A 25,484-nucleotide genomic window follows, 5' to 3' on the forward strand; every position below is an offset into this window, starting at 1 on the left:
TCAAATGAATGGATGAAGAAAGTTATAATGGAAGAAGACATGTGGTGGGGTGATAAAATGTATATGGAAAAAGAATTAAAGAAAAGATAAAAATGGAGGCCAATAAAACTAGGGAATACTGAGTATAAAATATTTATGAAAATGTTATATAAAATGATGGAGAAAGTATTTTAAGGAGTAGTAGCAGAAGGGATTTGTGATATAAAAGGAAGAGGGGTGAAAGAAATGTTAATTACAGTGAAATAAGTAGTAGAGATGATATTCTAAAGAATTAAGACTGATTGGATGTGATGTAGCTAATGCATTTAATAAAATGGACCGTGAAACAAGGTGGCAGATTTTAGAGCTATATGGTATAGGAGAAAAATAGTAATATAATAAAGAAATGTTATGGAAGTTCATGGGTGCAAGTTATAATAAATGGATGGATGGGTAAAAAAATAAGTATTAAGAGAGGAATAAAACAGGGATGCCTGATGAGTGTGTGCCTATTTGTGTTAGTAATAAATACAGTACTACAGAAATGCATGTATTAAGTGAGGGAGGCAAGGTGTGAGATGGAAGGATAGTTTAGTTTAGTTCTAATAATAAAAAAATAAGTGAATAATGAGGTTGTAATAAGGATCAAAAAGCTGTTAACAATACTAGCCTGCAGTTAAACAAAATGAAGTGTAAGGGATTTGGTGAGAAAACAATAAATAAATAAATTGGATATATTTCAAAAGAAAGGCATTGAAGATCTTGGGAGTGACATTTGGTGAGTATGAATGTGTAATAAATCAATAGAGAGAGATAGTGGAAAAAATTAAAGCAAGTTGTTAGCTTGGTGGAAAGGTTTTCCTTATTATTTCAGAAAAAGGCATATATGCTGAATACTTCTTTAATAGGAGAAAACATATTTAGGGGGATATATATATATATAATATAAATATATATAATATATATATATATATATATATATATATGTGTGTGTCTGTGTGTGTCTCCCACTTTTTGGGCTTCATTTGATTCTCGAGGCGTATCCTAGTGTGAAAATGAATAATTTATAATAAAAAAAGAAGTGGCTTGAATTTTAAAAAAATCCAGTGATGCACTTAGCATCTATGCATTTATTCTAGGTAATGAGAAAGTTAATGAGGAGATCATATTTATGTCATACCGAGATGCACACACATACACACACACACACACACACACACACACACACACACACACACACACACACACACACACACAGTGGCTTGGAGTGAGATTAGAACCCCTATCTATGTAGTCTTACACACTATAGATCACTGTAGTTATCACACTCACCACGGCTTAAGTCTGACAGTACAATGGCAGCTGGTAATCTTAAGGAAGATGACATCAGCAGGCCTCGCACAAGAGGGCAGTTTGGAAGCTGGCAGTAACTTATAGGGCCAAAAAGTGCAGAACCATTGCAGTATGACAGTTACTGAGGGATTCTCAGTTATTTTGCAGGGGGAACATGCACATGCACACACACAGTGGGTTGGAGTGAGATTAGAACCCCTACCTATCTAGTCTTACACACTATAGATTACAGTACTTATGACACGCACCACAGCTGACACATGTTTTCTACATGACTGCAGGCAAACTACTTGTGGATTACACAAATGAAGATTGTGTTGACAAGTGTCTGGGGCCTTCACAGTGATATTGCTTCATACTATCATCTGCATCTAATAGCCTAGCAGTCATATAACTATTATTTATCCTAGCTATGTGGCTACAGTTACCAGTTTGGCCATATGTGGCTATTTGCATTTGGATGTGCAAGCCCTGTGGGCAAGAAAAATATGCCCTGATCATGTATGCGCAGACAACATTATACATTATACCACCTGCTCATCTTTTCTTTTGCTGTATGTGTGGTGACATTCAGCAGGCACAGGAGTGTGTATGTAAGTGCATTATATACTGTTGAACCCTTACTTTGGATCCTTTGAGCAACATTATAGATGTGTTATAGTGCAGCTTTAATCACCATTATCAAGGTATGTAGGACAATGCAAATGTCCACACACACATTTAGTGTTGTTGCCTCACAGCAAGAGGTTCTCCAGTTTGATTCTAGGCTGGGGTGCCTTCTGTGCAGAGTCTGCATGTTCTCCCTGCATTTGTGTGGGTTTCCTCTGGGTGCTCCGGTTTCCTCACACGTTACAAAGACATGCATCTGGAGCATTTCTCCCTGGGCCTCCGCTGAAAATTGGCTTTGTTCCAAGTTGGACTTTCCTGGTTAACAAATGTTAAATAAATAAAATAAATAAATATGTGTGTGTGTGTGTGTGTGTGTGTGTGTGTGTGTGTGTCTGCGCGTGCGTGTATATATATATATATATATATATATATATATATGTGTGTATATCTCTATTTGTATGTACCTACAAATAGATATACTATCTATGGGAGACAGAGATAGTGACAGACAGATACAGTATGTATGTATAGACATATCTATACATAACAGGTCATTTTGAGCAAGGAGCAACAGAACTGCATTCTGTTTAATTAAGTGTATGAGCATGCCCAGTGGGATTGTCAGTGTGACTTCAGCCCACACCTACCTGTACTCCAGTCTGGGATTTTGTGTGTGACAGACAATGACATCTGCCCCTGTTTCTATAGTACTGCACTTCACTCAAATTGTCCACGTCATTCTTCAGCTCTCTGATGTAATTAGTATGTGACAGAGGTTAACAATGTTGCACCACACACAGACTGACAGTCTGTAAAAAAAACAAAAAAAAAACATAATAATACCTCACATACAAAAGATGTGGATATTTCCAGATTAGAACCAACACCATCACCCATACTAACTCACATGGTCCACTGAACCACACAAGCTGCCAGACAGAGAGGAGTCATTCATCACTCAATCAACAGCATAAATCTGTGAGACATATGATGTATGATACATTTCTATGTTACTGCCCTGAAATTGCCTGGACTGCTGATAGAACATTTATGAGTTACTATTAAAGCAGTTATATGGAAACACTGTTGTGTTCGGGCTGGGGGAACAACACAGCATGTTCTGCTGGGATACGCAGTAGTCCAAATATTATGTAATCCCACTGTGTAACATCTCCCTTAACTGATGTAGTGAATATTCCATGCATGAGGCCTAGTGAATATTAAAGGACACATGAGAGTAGACTGGGTATTTGTAGTCCCATGCGGATGTTACTTCTGTCCAAATAGCCCAGTATATTTACTTGCATAAATGTAGCAGATCCATGCATACAATGACATATCGTACATCATATATCATACAAGTACTGTGCAGGTTAGACACCTACCTTGCGAATGCAGTAGTTGACAGACCTGTAGTTCAGGGCTGACAATGTCTAATGCAAGCAGTACACAGTCAATACACAGATAGGTAAAGGTTGTGTGGGTTGCCTGACATCAAGTTTAATATATGTATGTGAGTAGGAGTGAGGTGTCAAGTCTCTAGGTCCCTAGGTTGTCAGTGAATGTGCTATGCCTTGTCTCTTAGCCAAAGCCAGGGCATACTGAGTACACCTACATCTGCCTACAGGGACATCATCAAGAGGTTCTTCCTCTGAGTCCTCTTGTGAGTGTGGCTGTGGTGACCTAGGCACTGGTGGGGGGCTGTGTATCCCTTTCCTTTGCTGATCCTGCTGCAGCTGTTTCTGTAGGATCAGATTGTGTAGCATAGCACATGCTGTGAACATATGTGCACATGTGGCTGGAGAGTACTGTAGGGCTCCACTAGATATATCTAGGCACCAGAACCGTGACTTCAGAAGCCCAAATGCACACTCTATGATATTCCTAGTTTTTGACTGTGCCTCATTATGGTGTTCTTCCATGGGTGTGTGTGCATTTTTGATGGCTGTCATCATCCACAGTTCCAGAGCATAGCCAACATCCCCCAGTAAATGCTTGTGTGGGATGTCCCCCCAGCAAACATCAGGTACAGCTGTGATGTGTGCCAGATATGGTAGTCAAGATAACTGCCAGAGCTGCCAGTGAATGCATTCAGGATAACCCTCATGGGCATTGCACATGACCTGGCAGTTGATGGAGTAGTACCCCTTGCGATTGACGTAGATTCTACCCTCCTCACTGGGTGGTGCCTTGATGTGTACATGAGTGCAATCTAGTGCACCCACTATTTCAGGGCAATGTGCTACATGGTAGAAGTGTTGCATATTGCTGGCCTTCACCTCAGCAGTGAGGGGGAAAGATATGTGCTCACTTGCTTGTAGTACCATGGCATCTAGGAACTGGTGGAGTGTCACAGATGCAGATGCCTGTGAGACCCTCATCATTTCCCCAGTTGGTCTTTGAAAAGTATCTGTAGCTAGTATCCCAAGGGCTGCACATACCTTTGTTTCCACTGGGGAGGGTTCCTCTCTGTTTGCTCTGGCTCTTAGTTGAGGGCGGCAGAGCTCAGTGAGCTCTTGTAGTATGTCCCTGTCCATCCTGTAGCACTCTACAATCTGTAGCTCATGTAGCTCCTGGAAGTTTACCCTGGGCCTGAACACTCTTCTCCTTCTCTGCCTAGGCCTATTATCAGTAGCACCAGCAACACTGACATCAGCATCTAGCACATACAGATGTAGCAGACCTGCAGCAGCCCCTAGCATTATCTCAGTTAAGATTCCCAAGTCTGTATGCCAATGGTCCAGAGTATTGGGGGAAAATCAGAATGTAGGTTGTATGCATACTTTATACAGCTCATCTGTAGGTCCAGAATGTGTGATTGGCTAACTATGATGCATTCCACCTGCCTGAAATATAATTAACATAATTTAATGGCCCTATTTCAGTGCATGATGCTGCACACAGTGCCACACAGCATAGTTTATACAAAGGTCAAAATCAATAATTGAATATATCCGGTTTTAAGAACATTCTCAGCCAGGCAGTGTGCCATGCAAACATGGGCACCTAAGCTTAAACGATCCTAGAAGTGAGAGGACACGCACCCCCAATGTCAGCCACATCCTGTGTAAACATCAACATGGTCTAAGAGCCTACACAAAGAGGATATGCGGACACAATTACTCCTTTCTGCTATTCAATCACTCCACATCATTTACATACATATCCATGCTGACAGCATGGAAACTACATGCTTCATAGCCCTATGACCTTAGCAATAGCAGCAATGCACCACTGTAGGGACCCTGTGCAAGGTCCTATAATACATTTCTGTCACAGTATAAAATTATTTTTTTCCTATTTTTTTATTTTTCTATTTAGCATGTTTACACACAGCGTCAAGTAGTACAAACATGCCTAGATTATTTAAAAAAAAACTATTAATTTAACTTATTCCCTTCATCTTTTTGAGTTATTCATTGGTGTTGCAACTATCCATGTCTATTGTTTAAAATGTATTGTTTTGAAGTTTTTGTAAAATACAATATAAAACTAACAAGGTGGGGGGCCATATACTTTTTACTTGCCTTACAGTACTTTACACAGTGCCATATATACTAAGTTCAGTTCAGTGAAATGAGATTCGGTGAAATGAGTTTTCAGTAATTTGTGTTTTCAGCGAAGTGGTCAGGGTGAAATGAAATTCAGTGACATGAGATTCAATGAAACAAGGTAGACCCGGATAGACCCAAGTATATTTTATTTAGTTAAGCACAATAGTCCATTGTATTAATATTTAATTTTCATGAGTCTTTTAAGGTTTTTGTTAGTATGATCTTCCACCCTGGTCTCTGTCTGCTTGTCTCTTTAGGCTTGTATTGCTCCAATCCATTTCTTCCTGAAGAATGGTATTTGCAGATAAGTTTTTTCCTTGTCAAATAAGCAGCTCCACCTTCTCCAGTTTTGATTTTGCCAGTTAATGTTATACCAGAATGATTATAAACAAGAATGTAGCATTTTTTTAAATTATGTACAATTAAACCATACTCAACAGTTGGTCCTGGCAGGCTATGTGATTTTTTTTGTCTAAAATATCTAAAGCACTATTCATAGGAGATAGATGATAGGATGTTACTAGGCTAACAGCCCCAGCACCTTTACAAGCCTAACCAAGTTCAACTCATGTTCCCAAGGGTGCCTGGTTCAAGCACACACTAAAATCAACACCTATTTCTCCTGTCCAAAAAAGACACAGGTGGAACCCCCAGGGTGAATTTCTGGTTACTCATCCAATCGTCCAAATTAAACTTAAATAGGGCCAATGAAGGGTTTTGTTTAACATGAATAGGAAGCTTGTTCCAAATGTGGGGCAACCTCTGTGAGACAAATCTATCTCTCCAGCAAGTTCTGTTGATGTCACATATCAGGTTAAGGTCCTTTGAGTGAGTAACCCATGTGCCATTTGACCTGCAAATGTGCAGCATTTCCATTAAAGCTGGGTCAGAGATTTATATGCAAGGCACAGGTCGCCTCTGAGCAGTCTGTATGACACAGAGTAAAGTGACAATGATTTCAGTCTGTCCACCTAAAACAGATCTTGAAGACCCTGAATTTTCTTTGTAAGGAACCTTTGTTGTCTCTCTAATTGCTGCAGATGTTTGGAAAGGAGCATACCAAAGGGAGAATTATACTCTATTATTGGCCTGATGAGTGAAGAGTAAAGGGGTATAACCTCTTTTTTTCTGGAAGCAATGCCCTTACTTATGAGATGAGCAATATAAAATGCCCTTCTTACCACTGTGGAGACATGGCGGTCGAAGTTAAGGTTGCTATCAACCTGTGTGCCCAGATCTCTCACCACTGACTGTGTGCTGATGGTATTGCTATTGATGTGGCAGTTTGCAGGAACATCACCTTTGCCAAAGGGGATAATAATGCATTTTTTTTTGCATTAAGTTTAAGACCATGACTTTGGAACCAGTCATTAGTCTGTATAAGACTTTCTTGCAGGATGTTGACATCCCCAGGGGTTTCAGTGATCGCTCCCAGTTTGCAGTCATCTGCAAACTTTGTCAACCACAGTCCTTTAGGTTTAGCCTGTAATTTGGAGAAGTAGATTCTGAACAGTAGGGGTCCTAGAACCGATCTCTGTGGAACACTACTAGTTACAGGTCTGCTGGAGGAGGTGAAGTCCCCTATTTTGTCTGTATGAGTTCTATCAGTGAGCTAGTTTGCAACCCACCTGACAATATATGGGTTGATACCCAGCTGGGTGATTTAATCAATGATGCCTGAGTGGGAGATTGTGCCAAAGGACTTGGTTAAGTCTAGGTAGGGTGTATGTACAGATTTACCCTTGCCTAGGGCTTTAGTGATTGTTTTGAAGAAGTCAACCAAGTTTAAAAGGCATGATCTCCCCTTAACAAAGCCATACTGTGTGGGGTGAGCATTTGGAGATTTCCTATATCTTTGTTAATAAGGTCCATGATGATTTTTTCCATGGCCTTGCAGATAAGGCTGGTCAGGCTAATGGGTATATAGTTTCCCGGGTCTGTGGATGCACACCCTTTGTGCAAAGAGATGATGGTAGCTGTTTTCCATCCTGCTGGGATGAAGCCAGTGCTTAGGCTATGATTGAAAAGTGTGCCCAATTGTGATGCTAATTCCAGTTTTAACCCATGTAGAACACAAACTGAGATGTTGTCTGATCCCATATAGGCTGTGTTTATGGCCTTGGAGAGGGCATTTAAGACCTGCTCTTTGGAGATACTAGGTGGGAGACAGGTGTTAGGAATGCTTTGGGGTATATGTAGTGGGAATATGGGAGTGAAGTATTCACTCAACCCGTCAGCCAGCAGGTTTGCTATATCCGCAGGTTTTGTATATGTAGTACCATTAACTATGAGTTCAGCTCAAATCTGGGCCTTACCTTTGCGGTTACAGATGCAACTAAAGAATGCTAAAGCTAAAATTTGGATTCATAGTTAACTTTGGAGGACTTCAGTAGGAGTCTTATTTGCTTGTTTAACTTGAGGAGGGAGGGTTCCAGTTTTGAGACCATTTCTTCCTACTCTTAAACAGCAACTTCTTTCTTCTACTGTACAGTCTATTAATGGAAGCTGTCCACTTTGTTTTTCCTTGAAGATATTGCTTTGGTTCTATCAGGTATGGCAGAGTCAATACAGTTGTACAGGTGCTCACATAAAGCATTGGTGTATAACTCAGCATAGGTGTCTGTTCTATCAATGGGGGGGGGGGTTAAAACTATTTATGCTGTCATGTAAGAGGTTGTAATTGGCCTTGGAGAAGTTCTTTAATCTAGTTGTTGCTAAGGTGGGGGGTCTTTTGTTATTTTGTTATAGTTACTTTTAGTGAGTCCAATTTCTGGTCAAATCTCATCAGGGATGGCCACACACTGGGGGTGGTGCAGAAGTCCCCCATGTTGGTGAGTACCAGATCCAGGATGCTGGAGCCCCTTGTGAGTGTGTCAACCAGCTGCTCCAGGGCACTGGAGTTCACGAAGTCCAGGAACGTTTGGGCAAGTGAGTTTGAACATATATAATTTACCCAATTAATGGAAGGGTAATTGCAGTCACCCAAAACCAGGGTGTTTGGTTATATCATGATTGGCTCAAGTAGATCCAAGTAGGCTGAGTGAATGTCCTGATTCATGGAGGGGGTCCTATGGCTGGCAATGACCTGAAGGGGGGGGTCATTACCTACAGTCAATTTCACCTGAAGTTATTCATGTGAATCTGTAGAATAGTGTGTTGTATCTTAAGAAGCGTTTCAAGGTTGGCACATGCATATAAATAGCTAGCACGTGCCAGCTTCAATGCCATTTTGAGAGTGCAGCCAGAGAGTGAGCATGTATAAGTGTAATAGCTAATTTGTTAAAAGTTTATCTAAGTTAAGAGTTATTAAGCCTCATTCTTGATGTATTTGTACATAATAAAGCTGCTTGAACAGAACCCAGAAAGACTTTTATGGACAAAAGGCTTTTTATAAGCTGCATGATTTTAGAGAATGATTAAATTATCAATATATGGTGTACTTATAAGCCATAATCAAGAAAATCACGTTGTCTAAAACTAGTTGGGTTTGGCTTTAGTGGTCTGGATAGATTAATAAAGATTTGAAGGAAGTTAGTAGTATTCAGAAGCAATGAAGTTGAAAAACTTTTATATCCATAAGGGGTCATTTGTATATATTCTGCCACTGTACTCTTTCTTTATTAGACTGATTGTTGAACACACAGTACCCTTGACATGCATAAATTAAAGCATTTCCACAAGTAGAAAGGCCTCAAATACACCTTTTCCCAAAAACTAAAGGTCTTACGTTCTTAAGCTGTCCCAATAGATTGTCACAACTCTCTTTTTACTTAGTGGCTTATAAGATACCACAAGGTGACCCGGGTCTATATAACATCATCGAACTCACAGGAGTTCGAATGATGTAATATCGAACCATGAAGTTCGAAACCTAAGAATTACGAAAACACAGAACAGCGATTTTTTTTTTCCCAGGAAAACAAAAATCACTGTTCCAGTACAAAAAAAAACAAAAAAACACTTACACTTTAAACTTAAACTAATGTGGGGGGCTTTGTCCCCACACCCTCCTACTTAAATATACCAACTCTGAGATTGCACCACAGTGGAGGAAATAGCAAAGCCCCGAAAATGGCCCACCAATTTTTTTCCCTGGGAAAAAAATCGGTGTGCCGTGGCTTCACTTTTTTCGTATTTCAAACATTTCGGTTCAATGAAAATTAAACTGCCAAAGATTCCAAAGACGACCACAAGGCATTCTGTAGTTATGTCAAGAATCTAAATGGCAATGCTCAGATATGATCTGAGCTACAACAGAATGGCATTAAATATACTGATCCCAAGGATATTGCCAGTATCCTGGCAGATCAATTTAGTGCCAACTTCACCCCCTAAAGGGCCCATCTCAATACCAAAAGATTGCCAAATTCCAGTAACCGCACTCTCCAAAGTTAAGAACACAGCATCCATGGGACCAGATGACATCCCGGGCTGTGTACTACATAAACTACAAAATGAACTGGCACCTCACCTAAGTGTCATGTTTAATCATAGCCTCACCTCAGGCTTTGTGCCCACTAAGTGGCACACAGCTATAGTTATCCCACTCCACAAGGGGGGATCCACCTTGGATCCTGGGAACTACCATCCCATCAGTCTGACGAGCCTGATCTGCAAGGGCATGGAACACATTATCATGGAACTTATAAACAAAGACATTGGCAACCTTCAAACACTGGACCCCACCCACTTTGGATTCGTGAAGGGTTGATCTTGTCTCCTGAACCTGATTGACGTCTTCAATTAGTCTCCAGAGCTGTGGATGAGGGTAAGGAGGTCCACACAGCCTATCTGGACCTCGCCAAGGCCTTTGACACCATCCCCCACTCTGGAATCATAGATAAACTTATTAAGCTGGGCATAAATCCCTACATCCCTCTATGGGTTGCCAACTGGCTTACTGACAGAACCCAGACTGTAAAAGTAGCAGACTCCAAATCCAGCTCCAGACAAGTGACAAGTGGAGTACCTCAGGGTTCAGTCCTAGGACTGCTCTTGTTTAGCATCTACTTCTCTGAAGTACAAGCTAACACTAAGGGACGCTGGCTAACAAAGTTCACAGATGACTGCAAACTGGGAGCCATTACCGAATCCCCAAATGATGTGGATATTCTACAAAAGGGCCTTACAGAAACAGATGCTTGGTGCCAGAGCCATGGGCTCAAGCTTAATGCCAAGAAATGTATAGTTAACCCCTTTGGGAAAAAACATGTACCCATGAATTACCACATAGGTGGCAGTACACTAAACACCGAAAGTGTGATGAGAGACTAAGGGACACAGGGTGACAGTGGTCTCACCTTTGATGACCACATTGCCACAACAGTCAGGAAATCCTTCTATGTGGCACACCTCATCACTAAGGGCTTTTCATCCAGAAAAAAGGAGGTCATTGTCCCACTGTACTCATCCCTCATTAGACCCATTATAGAGTACAACACCCCATTTGGTATGTACCTCACAAGACATCTGCAACAGCTGGAAAGGTTGCAGAAATACCTCACTAAAAGAATCACAGACCTAAACAGATGCCCTATGCTGACCATCTAAAAAAACTCCAGCTATACTCTGTGGCATATCGTCTACTCAAAGGCGATCTCTGCTTAACATACAAGGCCATGTTAAACCCTGAGCTGTTGGACATGCTCCACTTAAAGAAATCCCAATCCCTCAGAGCCACATGCTCCAGGGATCTAAACCTTGTCATCACAATGAACAAAACATGCTGGAGGGATAGGTTCCTGACCCAGAGACTCCCCATACTCTGGAATAGACTGTCCATACATGTCAAGCAGAGCACCTCCTTGGCCCTCTTCAAAAGGAACCTTGACGATTGGATGGGAGATAGGAAATTTACCCCGGGGATCACGTCAGTCACCCTGCAAGACAAGGGTCCAGGGAAGTAAATAATGTGGGAAGAAATATCCAGGGAATTGTTATGGTTAGGCTTGTATAGGCCCTAGGGCCGATAGCCTAGTACCAACCTATAAACCTGTGAACCAATATTACAATGTTTGGACTCCTGTGAGTTCGACATTGTAATATAGACCCGGTGACCCATGTCTCACTTTTTGAAAAATGAAAGACTCCACCTGTTTGACCTCCTTTTTCTTTGAAAAACTGTGACTCTGTCCTACAGACCTAAATCAGCACACTGACAAATAAATAAGACTTGCTAACACAATGCTTTCACAGCCTGTGAAATATGTTACCATTAAAGGTCGAACAAAGTACCACTTTGTGCACCTTTAATACTAGGCTTGATAACTGGATGGGGATACACAAATTTACACCAGGACTGTAATACAGTCTTGCTCAGTTTTTTATTATTTATTTATTTTTTTTGGGACATCTCAGTCCTCATCTTAATGACTCATTTCTCAGTGCCCCATGTCTATGCTGGGTCTACCAACCATTTCCCTACCTCCTGGAGTACTTTGGTATTGCAGGGGCCAGGTTTGGATCCTAAGGCCATCCTGGGAGCTTGGCTGTTTGTGCTTCCATCTGGGGACGGGGGCTTTTATATGCCCTACTCATTCTCTTTCCCTGCCTCCCTTGCTCATCGACTACATCTGTGGGTAACTTCACTCATTGGACTGCACCGTCCCTTATGCAGCATCATCAAGTGCACTCCTTGCCTCTCCATCAGCCACCAGAGCTGCTAACTGAACCCAAGTTGCCTGGGCTATAGTCAGATCTTTATCCCTCTACTCCACTGGAGTAGCTAGAGATGCTCCATTTGGGAGGTGAGCAATATTAACTGCTTGAAAAGGAAAACCCAAACTTTTAACAATTTTTTTAACGGTTTATATGGCTAGGCATCTCATAGTCTTCATGTTCACTGCCTTGCATTTTTCCTATCTTCCTATGCTCCCATATGCCTTATTTCTAGGAGGTTAAAATTTTTACAAACTGGAGACTCTACATTGGTTGGATCTTTCTTGTTGTTTCCCCTATGCAACTTTTCATTTGAATTCTGTAAGTGAGGCAACTGGGGATGGGGTTGAAACAGGAGTCGAGCAAGCCATCAGTCTGGATATGTGATAGACAATCAAAGCGCACATGTATACAATAGAAGACTCAGTCAGCTTGGCAGTGATTCAGAATGATTTTCAGTGAACTGTATACAGTGACCGACTTTAAACAAATGCCCAGGATTTAAGCTGTATATATGATGTACAGTACTTAGGCACAGCTAGTTTCTCCTCCCCTCTTTACTCTCCCTACTGGTAATGATATTTCTTTACCTCTTTACTTGATTACTCTTCTAATAAAAAAAAAAATTTCTTCATCTTCTTCTTCCCTATATTAATTTGTTCAGAGCAAATTTGCATTATACATCTATCAATTCTCTCTTACATTCTTGTCTTGAATGCTGTAATATCAATTTTGTGTTCTGTACTTTATTGTATTTTCTACTCACGGTAGTGGTGCTGCGGTAGCGTTGTCGTCTCACAGGAAGACGTTGTCCCATTCGATTCTCAGTTAGAGCATCTTCTGTGTGGAGGCATGCGTGAATGGGCGTGCCTTCGTTAAAGTTTGTGCTTCAGGGCTGGTAACTCGGCACGTAAAAATCCACTACCAAACATTAGCGGACCGGAGTTCCGCTGTGCGCCGAAAGACACAACAACAGCAACAACTTTATTGTATTTTCTATTTTAAGCATTCAGGCTGAATCTATAAATGTTCCAAACAGACCAATGTTCTAATCCAGTTAACAAATTTAAACAGACAGAAAGACAGACAAAAACAACTAACTAACTAACTAACTAGCTAACTAAAATAATAAACTGTGAGCACTACAGTAAAGTAAATATACTTAGACATTACAGAAAATGCTACTTTACCTATCAATATATGATACTACAGATGGAAACTGAACATCTTAAAAATGCTGTGGGTCGATACATGCTCATATGAATGCAAGAGCTGTCAGGGAGATGGGTCATACATAAAACATGGAATATATATATATATATATATATATATATATATATATATATATATATATATATATATATATATATATAGTAGGTCGATGCATGCACATATGAATACAACAGCTGTCAGAGAGATGGGTCATACATAAAACATGGTATATATAGTGGGTAAATGCATGCTCATATGAATACAACAGCTGTCAGAGAGATTGGTCATACGTAAAACATGGTATATAGAGTGAGTAGATGCATGCTCATATGAATACAACAGCTGTCAGGGAGATGGGTCATAGACAAAATATGATATATATAGTGGGTAGATGCATGCTCATATGAATACAACAGTTGTCAGGGAGATGGGTCATACATAAAACATGGTATATATATATATATATATATATATATATATATATATATATATATATATATATATATATATATCGTGGGCAGATGCATGCTCATATGAATATGACAGCTGTCAGAGAGATGGGTCATACATAAAGCATGGTATATATAATGAATATCGTAAGGACAGTGGCACAAATTGATAGTTGACTGAACATACAACTATATGGCTAAGCAGTAACAATGGACATTAGCAGAACATGAATTCTTGTAAATTTTTCTAAGAGAGTATTAATCTTTATTATGATGGACCTCATTACACTGTTAGATTACTTTTTGAGGGACATAAGCAACTCAGCATTATATGAATTCCATTACAGCCCATCTTGACCACTGCATACCTCCATAACTGTTCCACCATTCTGACCTCTGCTATAAAATCAACAATGTCATTAATGGTTACTTCCTTATCTTACCTAAATTATGAAAAGAGGCTTATACAACTCAATAACCCATGCTATTTATTTTTGATATGAGAGGTGTCTCCTACACAAACAAATAAACAAACAAACATAGGAAGATAATACCCACTACAAGGGAGTGCTTTACGTACTGATCAACCCTAGTGTATTCTTTCAAAGGAATAATGGTATTTAGCTAGCTGAAGTTGAGGTTACAGATCTTGCTAATTCTGGACATCTTGACTAACCTCATATCTCTAAGCCTGGGGACACATCCCTCATAAATGGCAACTGGTTGTAGTGGCATCAGATCACAATGGGGGGGATCACATCATGCCCCAAACAATTTAGACCTATTAACATAGTTAGTATTCCATAGAAAACCAACATGAGAGTCACCATGGAACTTATCCAAAGTAACACAGAGGACACATTTTATTTACCTTTCTTATTTATCTTTGTGTTTATGTTATTTACATTTTGGATACCTGGGTAGAGCACTGATCACAGAATGCCCAACTGTAAGTTCAGCCTGGGTTACAATAACCTGGTAACAATGACATGTGGCAAACAAAAAATATCAATAGAAGTGTAATAAATCAGATATTGTAATGTCAACAACAAATATCAACAGAAGCACAACAAAACAGGTATGTGACTAATAATACATAGGTATAAATGCATAGTAAGTTGGAGACAACTGAAATAGTATAGAGTAGGAGGCAAACAGAAAGAAAGAGGTGTTAACTCATAGGGGAAAATTTATATTTAAGTAATGTCCCCAGTTTCCTGGCATTTGCATTTGTGTTGAGCCATCAGGAGCTGTTTGAATTCTGACTTGAACTTACGTAGCTTGTATAGTTGGTTCTGGTCATCAGGGAAAGATTATTAGAGTTAAAGGATGAGAATAGAGAAGATATGATCTGCACAATTCTGTTTTGTGGCAGAGAGTAGGAGTGAAGGCCCAACAGTCAATTGGTTTCGTAGGCTGTAGGTTGAGCTGGCTGCAATGGCTTTCCTGCAGAAGGAAATGGGAATTTTTTGTTAGATACAAACTAGTATGGTTTTGATAAGTGTAAATCATCCTGCCTTTTGAATTTACAGCATTCATTTTAAGAGGTAACAGCAGTACTTGATGAGGGGCTGGCCGTGCATATTATTTATCAAGTCCTTATGATCAAAACTACCCACATAAGAGCATAACTGAGAAATTAGTTGCAATAAATATAAATTTGCATTTAATTTAATTGGTAAAACACTGGCTAAGTAACATGATACAACATGTCGAGGTGAGAGTTACCCATCTTTCCAAAAGAGGTGATCAATGATATTCCACAGAGATATGTACTGTTGACACTACTTTTTGAACTATCTTTATCAGTTATAAAAGTGGGTAGTGGTCAGTAGCAAGCAGGGGTGTGGCAAGAAGCACAACTGCCCTGACCTCAAAGTGCTAGGAGGGCGTAATCAGCCTATATGTATCACTTTTTAATGTACCCCAGTGTTGCAGTTGTGGTCAAACCTGAGCAATGTAGTGCTTCATGTATGCTCTAAACTGTAGGAACTGCATTCTACAGTGTCTAAAGCAGTTTTCTACAAGTAATAAAAGAAACCCTGGGATTCATTAAACCCTAAATGGAGTGTAGGAATAGTGCAGCAGCTGCTGAATGGAACATGACCGCCGAGCGATTCAGCAAAGTGCTCCTGGGATGTGCACGAGCGCTTCTACACTATTCTTGCATGGACACCACTGCCTAATGCTAATTACCTCATTTGCTGGTGAAAACCATGCAAATGAGGTGAATTAGTGATTCAGCAAGCAGGCAGGTGTTCGTGCAGGAATAGTGTAACCTGCAGAAATGTATTCAGTTACTAGCTGAATACATTTCTGCAAATGAGAAAATGGAGGCATGACAGCTCAAAAGAAAGCATGTATTATATTTAGTAGGCATGCCAATGGCCAAATATATGGCCATTGGCATGAAAAATACTTTTAATTTTTTAAAATAAAACTTTTTTTTTGGCCGATCTCGGACGTTTAAGCATAGGGCAGTGGTGTACAAATGGGATTGTGCCGAAAATAAAAATAAAAAAAAAAAAGGGGGAAAAATAATTTTTTACAGAAATCTGCATTTTATCATTATAGTCAATGGCATGCGGAATGAAAACAATACCAGGGAACAGTGGTTGCTAAGGGGAAAGGCCCAGTGTAAGTGTGGTAACTATGGAGTAAGGCAGTGGTGTATGCAAATGAGGGGAGTTATACTGAATCACAAATTTCTTCTAAGTGTTAGACTGCACCTAACCGTGTAGGTGCTCCAACACCACTGTGTAGACAGGAGGAGCAGCTAACATGAAAAGGGGGTGTGTAGCACACTGGAGCTCAGGGGCTTGTGTTTGCCCTTAGCTAAGCACAGCTAAGGAAGGGGGTGTGTCTGAGGCTGTATTTTCTTATACCATGAAATGCAGAGCGTATTTGTGTCTAGGGAGGGCCAGTTCTGCTTAAAACTGTTTACTTTAGCTAAACAGGTGTATGTGGCATGCACCGGGCCAAAAACAAACAAAAAAAAACAACAGAAATAGCAGAACTGTTTACGCATCAGAGCTTAAACAGGGAGGAAATGGGAAGGGGAAACAGCAGAAGGAAGGCAATCAAGGAGAACTAGCATAGCTGGCAGGTGGAATGTATCAGAATCAGCCAATTACACAGGCAGCAGCCCAGCACACTACTATAAACTATGCAAACACCTTTCAGTCTGTTTTTTCCCCACAAACTCTACACCACTGGTGTACACATTTGGGGGAATTTTAAACTGACAAATCTAACAAAACATGTTAGGGGCTGCTGTTGCTCTGATCTATCAGTATGTGCTAGAGACTGAGGGTGGTGAGGAGGATGATGTTGACAATCAACTCAGACCGAGGAGCAGGAGAAGAGTGTTCAGACCCAGGGTAACCTACCAGGAGCTACATGATCTGGAGATAGAGCGCTACATGGTGGACAGGGACATACTTCAGCAACTTGTTGAGCTGTACTGGCCTCACCTCAGCGCCAGAACCAACAGAGGGGAACCCATCCCAGTGGATATCAAGGTATGTGTAGCCTTAAGAATGCTAGCTATAGGTACTTTCCAAAGACGAACTGGGGATATCATGGGGGTCTCACAGGCATCTGCATTCAGGATACTCCACCATTTCCTGGATGCCATGCAAACACATGCTGCTGAGCACATTTACTTCCCCAGCACCCATGAGGAGAGAACCAGCAATATGCGTCTCTTCCACTGTGTAGCTGAATACCTGGAGATACTCAGTGCCATAGACTGCAGACACATCCACATCAAAGCACCACCCGGTGACCAGGGTAGGGTCTACCTAAACCGCAAGGGGTTCCACTCCATCAACTGCCAGGTCATGTGTGATGCCCAGGGCATTATCATGAATGTGTGTGCTGGCAGCCTTCGAAGCTATCATGACTTCCACATCTAGCATTTATCACAGCTGTACCAGTCATTTGCCAGTGGGGACATCCCATATGGCCATCTGATGGGGGATGCTGGCTACGCACTGGAGCCATGGATGATGACACCCATCAGAAATGCACACACACCCACACAAGAACGCCATAATGAGGCACACACAAACCAGGATCATTATAGAGCTGTGTTAGGGATGCTCAAGTCACAGTTCCACTGCCTTGACATATCTGGTAGAGCCTTGCAGTGCTCTCAACCCACATGTGCACACATGTTCATAGTATGTGCCATGCTACACAATATGATCCTGTGGAAACAGCTGCAACAGGAACAAAATGGGGAAAGGCCACACAGCCCCCCACCATTGCAAAGGTCTCCTCAGGCACAGAGGGACTCGGAGAAGAAACATCCTGAGCCTGGCACTGTAGGCAGATGGAGGTGTGTCCAGTATGCCCTGGCCTTGGCAAAGAGGCAACGGATAGCACATACACTGACACTGTAGGGCCCCAGGGACTGATCTCTCTCTCTGACTCGCACACACAGTAAAATGGATGCCAAACATCACACCATCTATACCTTACCATGTATAGTTAGTGTACTGTGTGCATCCAACATAGTCAACCCTCAAGCACCATCCTCACAACAGCCTCAGGCACAAAGTAAGCCAGTCTCCTTAACAAAATAAATGAATGGAGTGGAATGTTCGGATAGCATATCTATGGTATTGATTAAGCATGCAAAGGAATGGGGTGGCTAACTGTAATAGCAGCAGACAACTGATAGCTCTGTGGGACAGCAGGAAGTGTATCCCCAGTACTGGCCTACCCACACCATGCAGTACCACCCTAGTTGACAAATACCACTGCAGTATATGTGGTGACCCAAATAACTGGGGGGTCATAGGTCACATGCATGTCTGTCAAAGTGGGAGTCCCATACCCACCCCCAGCCTCACCCTGCAGATCAGCTGTAGAAAACCATACAGAAATGTCTGGCAAAGGCCTCCACATGGTGACATCCATGAAATCCCTACCTACAGACTTTTACACAGTGATATCACAGCAGGCCTGGCAGTGGCAGTATGGCTTTGAAAGGTAAGAAGTATGAAACTACAAATGTTTATGCCAGAACAATCTGACCTGTGGTTGATACTGTTATGCCTACAGTCTCAAAGATAGGGCACACCACTATGCTAAATGGGACCAAAATGTTAAGCAAATATCAGCACAGTCTCTGCAAATGTTTATTGTGTACAGATGTGTCACCCCCCATAGTCCCATAGAAATGCAGTAACATGTCCTTAGCCTTAAACAGCATCCAGCCATCAACTAGAGTGATGCCTCAACACAAACAGAAAGTCATAATCGGTAACACCCATAGTCACCTTACTAGTACCATCCCAGGGTTGTCTACTGCCAGCAGCCTGTGAACATATGAGCATCAGAATGCACTGCCTTGCTACAGATGGCCTGCATCTGTCACACCTGGCCTACAGGCCTCTGGCAAATGCCTATGCCTCACCCACAGTGCCCTGTTAGGGAGCGTCATGGGGTCCATAACACCAACATAACTCTACAAAATGCAAAGAAAGGCCATGCTGCTAACTGCTAGAAGACCTACTAGTGTCAGAGAACCAGAAATCTAGACAAAGCCATAAATAGCAGGGTGAAAAAGGTCCAAAGAGAAGGACACCTTTGAAATACTGCTCTAATAATGTTATAAAGTTGATGGAATGATTGTAGTAGCATGGAATGTCTGATGGGTACAAAGTCGGAAACTGCAATGTCATCTGTCAGTAATATCTGACTTCAACTCTGAGTGACTTGCAAAACACTTGTCCTTGAAAACCACACTTGTTTGGGTAACCAACAAGATATACGAGTCATGGATGTGGATATTCTGTGATACTCTGTACAGTCAAGAGGCAGGGCTAATAGTCTAAACATGAGAATACACTCATTGCAGGCAGTCCTAACCCTGGAAGATAGTGTCATGTCTGCACCCACAGAACCCTGGCCCACAGCCATAGTGAGTAACACACCCTTCCCTGATCACTCATCCTATGCAGCATCCTGACCCCTAAATGTGGCCATCCAAGCAAAATGAGGTGGGCCATGCATATATGTGAGACAAACACACACTTCCAGGCTGGTCAAACAGTCTGACACACACAAGACCCTCCAAGTGCAGTCAACCATTGAAAAGACCCCAATGCAAAATACTGGTAGCTATAGGCAAACATATCTGACCCAGGACACCCCCACATATCTTATCCCCTACAAATTTATCCAGAGTCTGCCTGTCACCCTGATCCTGTCTGACTTATATTACCCAACTGTGGACTGGAAATCAGACCAGGCCAGAACAGAAATGCACAGAGATCCCACCATTGTAATATATCACCAAGGTGCTGGACTGTTTCCACAACACCAGCAATTGCTTGTAGGCACACCTGTTAACAGGCTGGATTGTGCAAGAATGCATAGAATTTGGCCCATAATCTTGGTGTGTGCAACATTCATCCTGTATTTCTCTGGTAAATCACTGTGATGATCTGAAGAGGTATGTCACGAGGTACTGAAACAATACATGACAGTGTCAAATGGCATATATGTCAGATGTCTGCTAAAACAAGCCCTGTACCCCTAGCAACCCATACATTACTGAGAGAAATAGTCACAACCACTGTATGGCCCATTGTACCCCCATTTTGATAGGCATCTCCAGAATTCCTGCACCAACAGGTTGACAGGTGTGGTTGTAGCACAAAACAAACTGACTGGAGTACAACAATCCCTGGAATGGAGTCCCACATGTACTATAGAAGGTCACACCGGGCATGCTCATACACTTAGAGAAATGTCAATAGGATCTAGGAATGAACAGGCCTTCTCCACCCAGTGCACTTCCCATTGCCCTATCTTAGCAGTCCTGGAGATGTCTGTCACCACAGAAGTCACCTTCGTCAACCCTCAGCCCTATAAGCTCTGTGGTGTGTGCGATAGCTGTGTAACACTATAGTGCAAATAACTAGGTAGGAGTCCTAATCTCAGTCCTGGTAAAAGTGTGTGTGTGTGTGTGTGTGTGTGTGTGTGTGTGTGTTTACAAAGTAAAGCTTTAGGGTCCAATCAAATCCAGTACACATCCCTTCCCCTACTTTAGCAGTTCTGCAGATGTCAGTCATCTTAGAAGTGGTTTTCATCAAACCTCAACCCCATAAGCTTTGTGGCGCATGCGATAACTGCGTAATACTGTAGTACAAACAACTAGTTAGGCAGGAGTTCTAATCTCAGTCCTGGCAAATGAAAGTGTTTGTATGTTTACAAATAAAAACATTTGGGTCCATTTAAGACCAGTATACTTCCCATTTCTCTACTTTAGCAGTCCTGCAGATATCAGTCACCTTAGAATTGCCTTTCATCAGATCTCAGCCACATAAGATCTGTGGTGCATGCGGTAACTGCGTAACACTATAATACAAATAACTTAGGTAGGAATTCTAATCTCAGTCCTGTCAAATGTAAAAGTGTATGTTTATAAGTAAAGGCTTATGGGTCCATTCAAACCCAGTACACTTCCCCTTTCCCTTCTTTAGCAGTCCTGCAGATATCAGTCACCTTAGAAGTGCCTTTCGTCAAACCTCAGCCCTATAAGCTCTGTGGTGCGTGCGATAAGTGTGTAATACTATAGTACAAATAATTAGTTATGTAGGAGTTTTAATCTCAGTTCTGGTAAATGTGTGTGTGTAAGTGTGTATATGTGTAGCTTAAAGTATTTTGTGGCCTCTCTCACCCAGTACATCACCCACTGCCATACTTTACAAGGGCTTGTGATGTTCCTCACCTTAGAACCACCTTTGGACAACATTCACCCTCTAAGCTCCGTGGTGTGTGTGATAAATGTGTAACACTGTTGTAGTAATAACTAGATAGATAGGGGTTCTAATCTCAGTCTGGGCAAGTGTGTGTGGTTTTGAACATTATCCTGTCTGTGTGGGGGGTTGTTGTGTTTGTGTGAGAACCATACCATTGAGGAGTGGGTTTTGCTACTTTTTGCTGTTGCCCAGTCAGTACATATCCCAGTGTCTACATTACAAAGCCAACAGTTGCCATTCACTGTAGAGGGACCTGTAGACACTCTGCAGCCCTATAAGCATTGTGCCATGTGCAGTAACTATGTGACAGTATGGAATAGATAACAAGATAGGCTGCCCAACTAATCCTTGGATATCACTCCCCACTCAGGAATCATACACAAACACAGTCAGGTAGGCAGCCACACTTACATCAGTAGGTGTGGCTGCCTACCTGACTGTGTTTTTGTAGGCAGCCACACAAACACAGTCAGGAAGGCAGCCACACTTACATCAGTAGGTGGCCTACAAAGTAGCTCACAGATAGAACCCACGGTATGAAAGCAGCCGACTCCATCTCAAACTGCTGAACAGTCACTAGTGGAGCCCTACAGATTGTGGACCTGGGTTCCCTCATGTTTGGGATCCACACCTCTGAGGACCAGCCTAATACAAAGGCACCCTGGCTAACAATGTTTGCAGATGACTACAAGGTGGATGCTATTATTATCCCTCCTACGTGAGGCTGACATCCTTCACAAAGGCCTCTCTGAGACCTATGATTGTTGTCAGAATGCTGGATACAAGCTCAATGCCAGATGATGTGCTGCCATCCCCTTTGGGTATGACATGCTTCCCATAAAGTAATACATTGATGGCAGTCCACTGAACACTGATGTTGGTATAAGGGAACTGGGAACACAGGTTGACAGTGAGCTGTATGGTGACCACCACAGTGCCACTGTCTTCCAAACGTCCTTCCATGTGTCACTTCTTCTGACTCAGCATGTTGAACCTGGGAAGTCAAAGTACAGTGTTTCCCTGTACACACCCCTCAGTAGGCCAGTCAATATGTACTATGGCCCATTTGCTATGTACCCCACTGGACACCAGTAACAACAGGAGAGGCTGCAAATGTACCTCACAAAGAGGATCTTAGGTACTACAAACTTGCCCCATATGGACAAACTCCAAAAACTGCAATGATTCTCTGTCTCATATTGGCTACTTAGGTGCAATCTCTGCCTGACATACATAGTCATATCTGACCCAACCCTGTCAGGAATGCTACATCCGAGGACACCAATCTGTCCACACAACATGCCCCAGATACCTCAACCCCATCCTCACAATCAACAGGACATCCTGGAAGGACAGGTTCACAACCCAGAGACTGGCCACACCATGGAACAGATACCACATACATGTCAAGCCAAGCAAATCACTGTCCCTCTTCAAGAAAAATCAGGAGGAGTGGATGGGGAATAGAATACCCACCCTGGGGATCACTCCAGTAACTATACTCAGTAGATATACTCAGTAGACACACTAGGGAGTATTGTCAGGTGTCATGATGCCAGTGTATTCCCATGGGCTAGCCATGTAAAGCCTCCATGGCCATTTGCCATTACACACCTATGACTTTTGAACCCATGGATCTCAGTACTGTCAAATATGGGTGTGTGTGCATTAGTGTGTCTGAACAAGAGTGTAAACATGTGGGTGAAAGTAGTTGGTGGCCCATCTCACCCAGTACAACTACCATTGCCATACCTTACAAGTGCTGTAGATGTTATTCACTATATAGGTACCTTGGGACACTCTACAACTTATAAGCTCTGTGGTGTGTGAGTTAACTGCATAACACTATAATACCATTAACCACATAACTAGGGGTTCTACTTTGAGTCTTGGCAAGTGTGTGTGTGTGTGTGTGTGTGTGTGTGTGTGTGTGTGTGTGTGTGTGTGTGTGTGTGTGCGTGTGTGTGTGTGTGCGTGTATTATTGTGTGTAAGTGTGTATATGTGTAGGTTACAGTATTTTGTGGCCTCTCTCACTCAGTACATCCCCCAGTGTCATAATTTGCAAGGCCTGGTGATGCCCCTCGCCTTAGAAGTACCTTTGGACAAGTGACTCCCCATAACCTCCGTGGCATATGTAATAAATGTGTAACAATATAGTAACAATAAATAAGTAGGGGATCTACTCCCAGTCCTGGCAAATGTGTGTGAGAGAAGAGTATCTTCTGTGTGTGTGTGTGTGTGTGTGTGTGTGTGTGTGTGTGTGTGTGTGTGTGTGTGTGTGTGTGTGTGTGTGTGTGTGTGTGTGTGTGCCATTGCTGTGTATAGCAGTGGTTGTGAGTGTGTAGACTTGTATGCAACACTATTATGAGTACTCACACACCCAGTACAGCCACCATTGCCATACCCCACAAGGTCACATGATATTATTCACCTTACAGGTACCTTGTAACACTCATCACACTGGTAGTCCTGTGCCACCTGCAATAACTGCATAATAGTGTGGTACCACAACTTGATGGGTAGGTGTTCCAAACACAACACAACACTGGCAACTGTGATCCTGTGCATGCATATGTGTATGTGTCCGTGAACAGTATTGACTGTGTGTTTGGTCGACACAATATCTTTTAGGGTTGAGGGCATTAGCAATCTGAGTTCCACCCACCTCACTTACTATTGTCCACTATACTAGAGCTGATGTCAACCAACATAGACTGAGATACAATCCCTCAGCCCTATAATCTGTGAGGCACATGCAAGAACTGTTACACAGACCTGGTAAATTTGTGTAGATACAGCTGTATCCTGACAGTGACATGGTTGATGTGTCACTACACTGCCATACCCCTTGTTGGTGATGTCTGCGGGGCTACATCCTGCTGACACACAGACACCTGGAATACAAACAGAATCGAGCATGTGAGAACACATTCACTTAGTGTTACTAACACCAATAATGTATCATGGCTGAAAAGGTACACACACACACTGATGTGTACCCATTACAAATGCCAGATGACAGCACCTTACACAGCATTAAATAGCTACACTGTACTAAAGTCACCCTGTGCATCAGACCCATATAAGCATGTCGCTGCATCGATGGTTTGGATGGCATGGATGTGGCACAGGTATCATCAAATGCACAGAGTGTTGTGTGGGTTTGCCAGAAGCCTAGGCTGGGCCACACAGTTGACATCATATGTGTGTGTTTGGGGGTGTTCATTAAATGGGCAGTTCAGGGGTGGTGTGTGTGTGTGTGTGTGTGTGTGTGTGTGTGTGTGTGTGTGTGTGTGTGTGTGTGTGTGTGGAGGTGACTTTTCTGATGGTGATGTGTGCATGTTTGTATGTGCACAGTCATGCCATGTAAGCACCCTGCACAGGGGTATTTTGGACAGCTGTGGGCCGTACATGGCACTGTGTACAGTTCGCCATCTCTTCAGGACTTACATACTTCTGGACATGTATGCTGACATGAAGCCTGTTACTGTAGGAACATTCTACATTTATAACTGCAGTTCATACATTATGTCCCTGTTTGACCATTGTCCCTCAATTTTGACAGCCTTTGTCTAGAATTATTGCACTAATAGGTGTAGAGGTATTGTGCTAGGAATGATTCCACTACATGTTATGGGCATATATATATATATATATATATATATATATATATATATATATATATATATATATATATATGTGTGTATATAGATATATTTCTTTTAGATATATCTATACTGATATAATATATATATATATATATATATATATATATATATATATATATATATATATATATATATATTCTTTTTGATTTTTGATATCTGTACATATGTTTATATAACTATATATGTATATGTTCTATACATATATGTTTTATATGTATAGTTCC

Source organism: Protopterus annectens, chromosome 5.part1, assembly GCF_019279795.1.
Source record: "Protopterus annectens isolate FY-2018-M chromosome 5.part1, PAN1.0, whole genome shotgun sequence".
Lineage (NCBI taxonomy): Eukaryota > Metazoa > Chordata > Ceratodontiformes > Protopteridae > Protopterus > Protopterus annectens.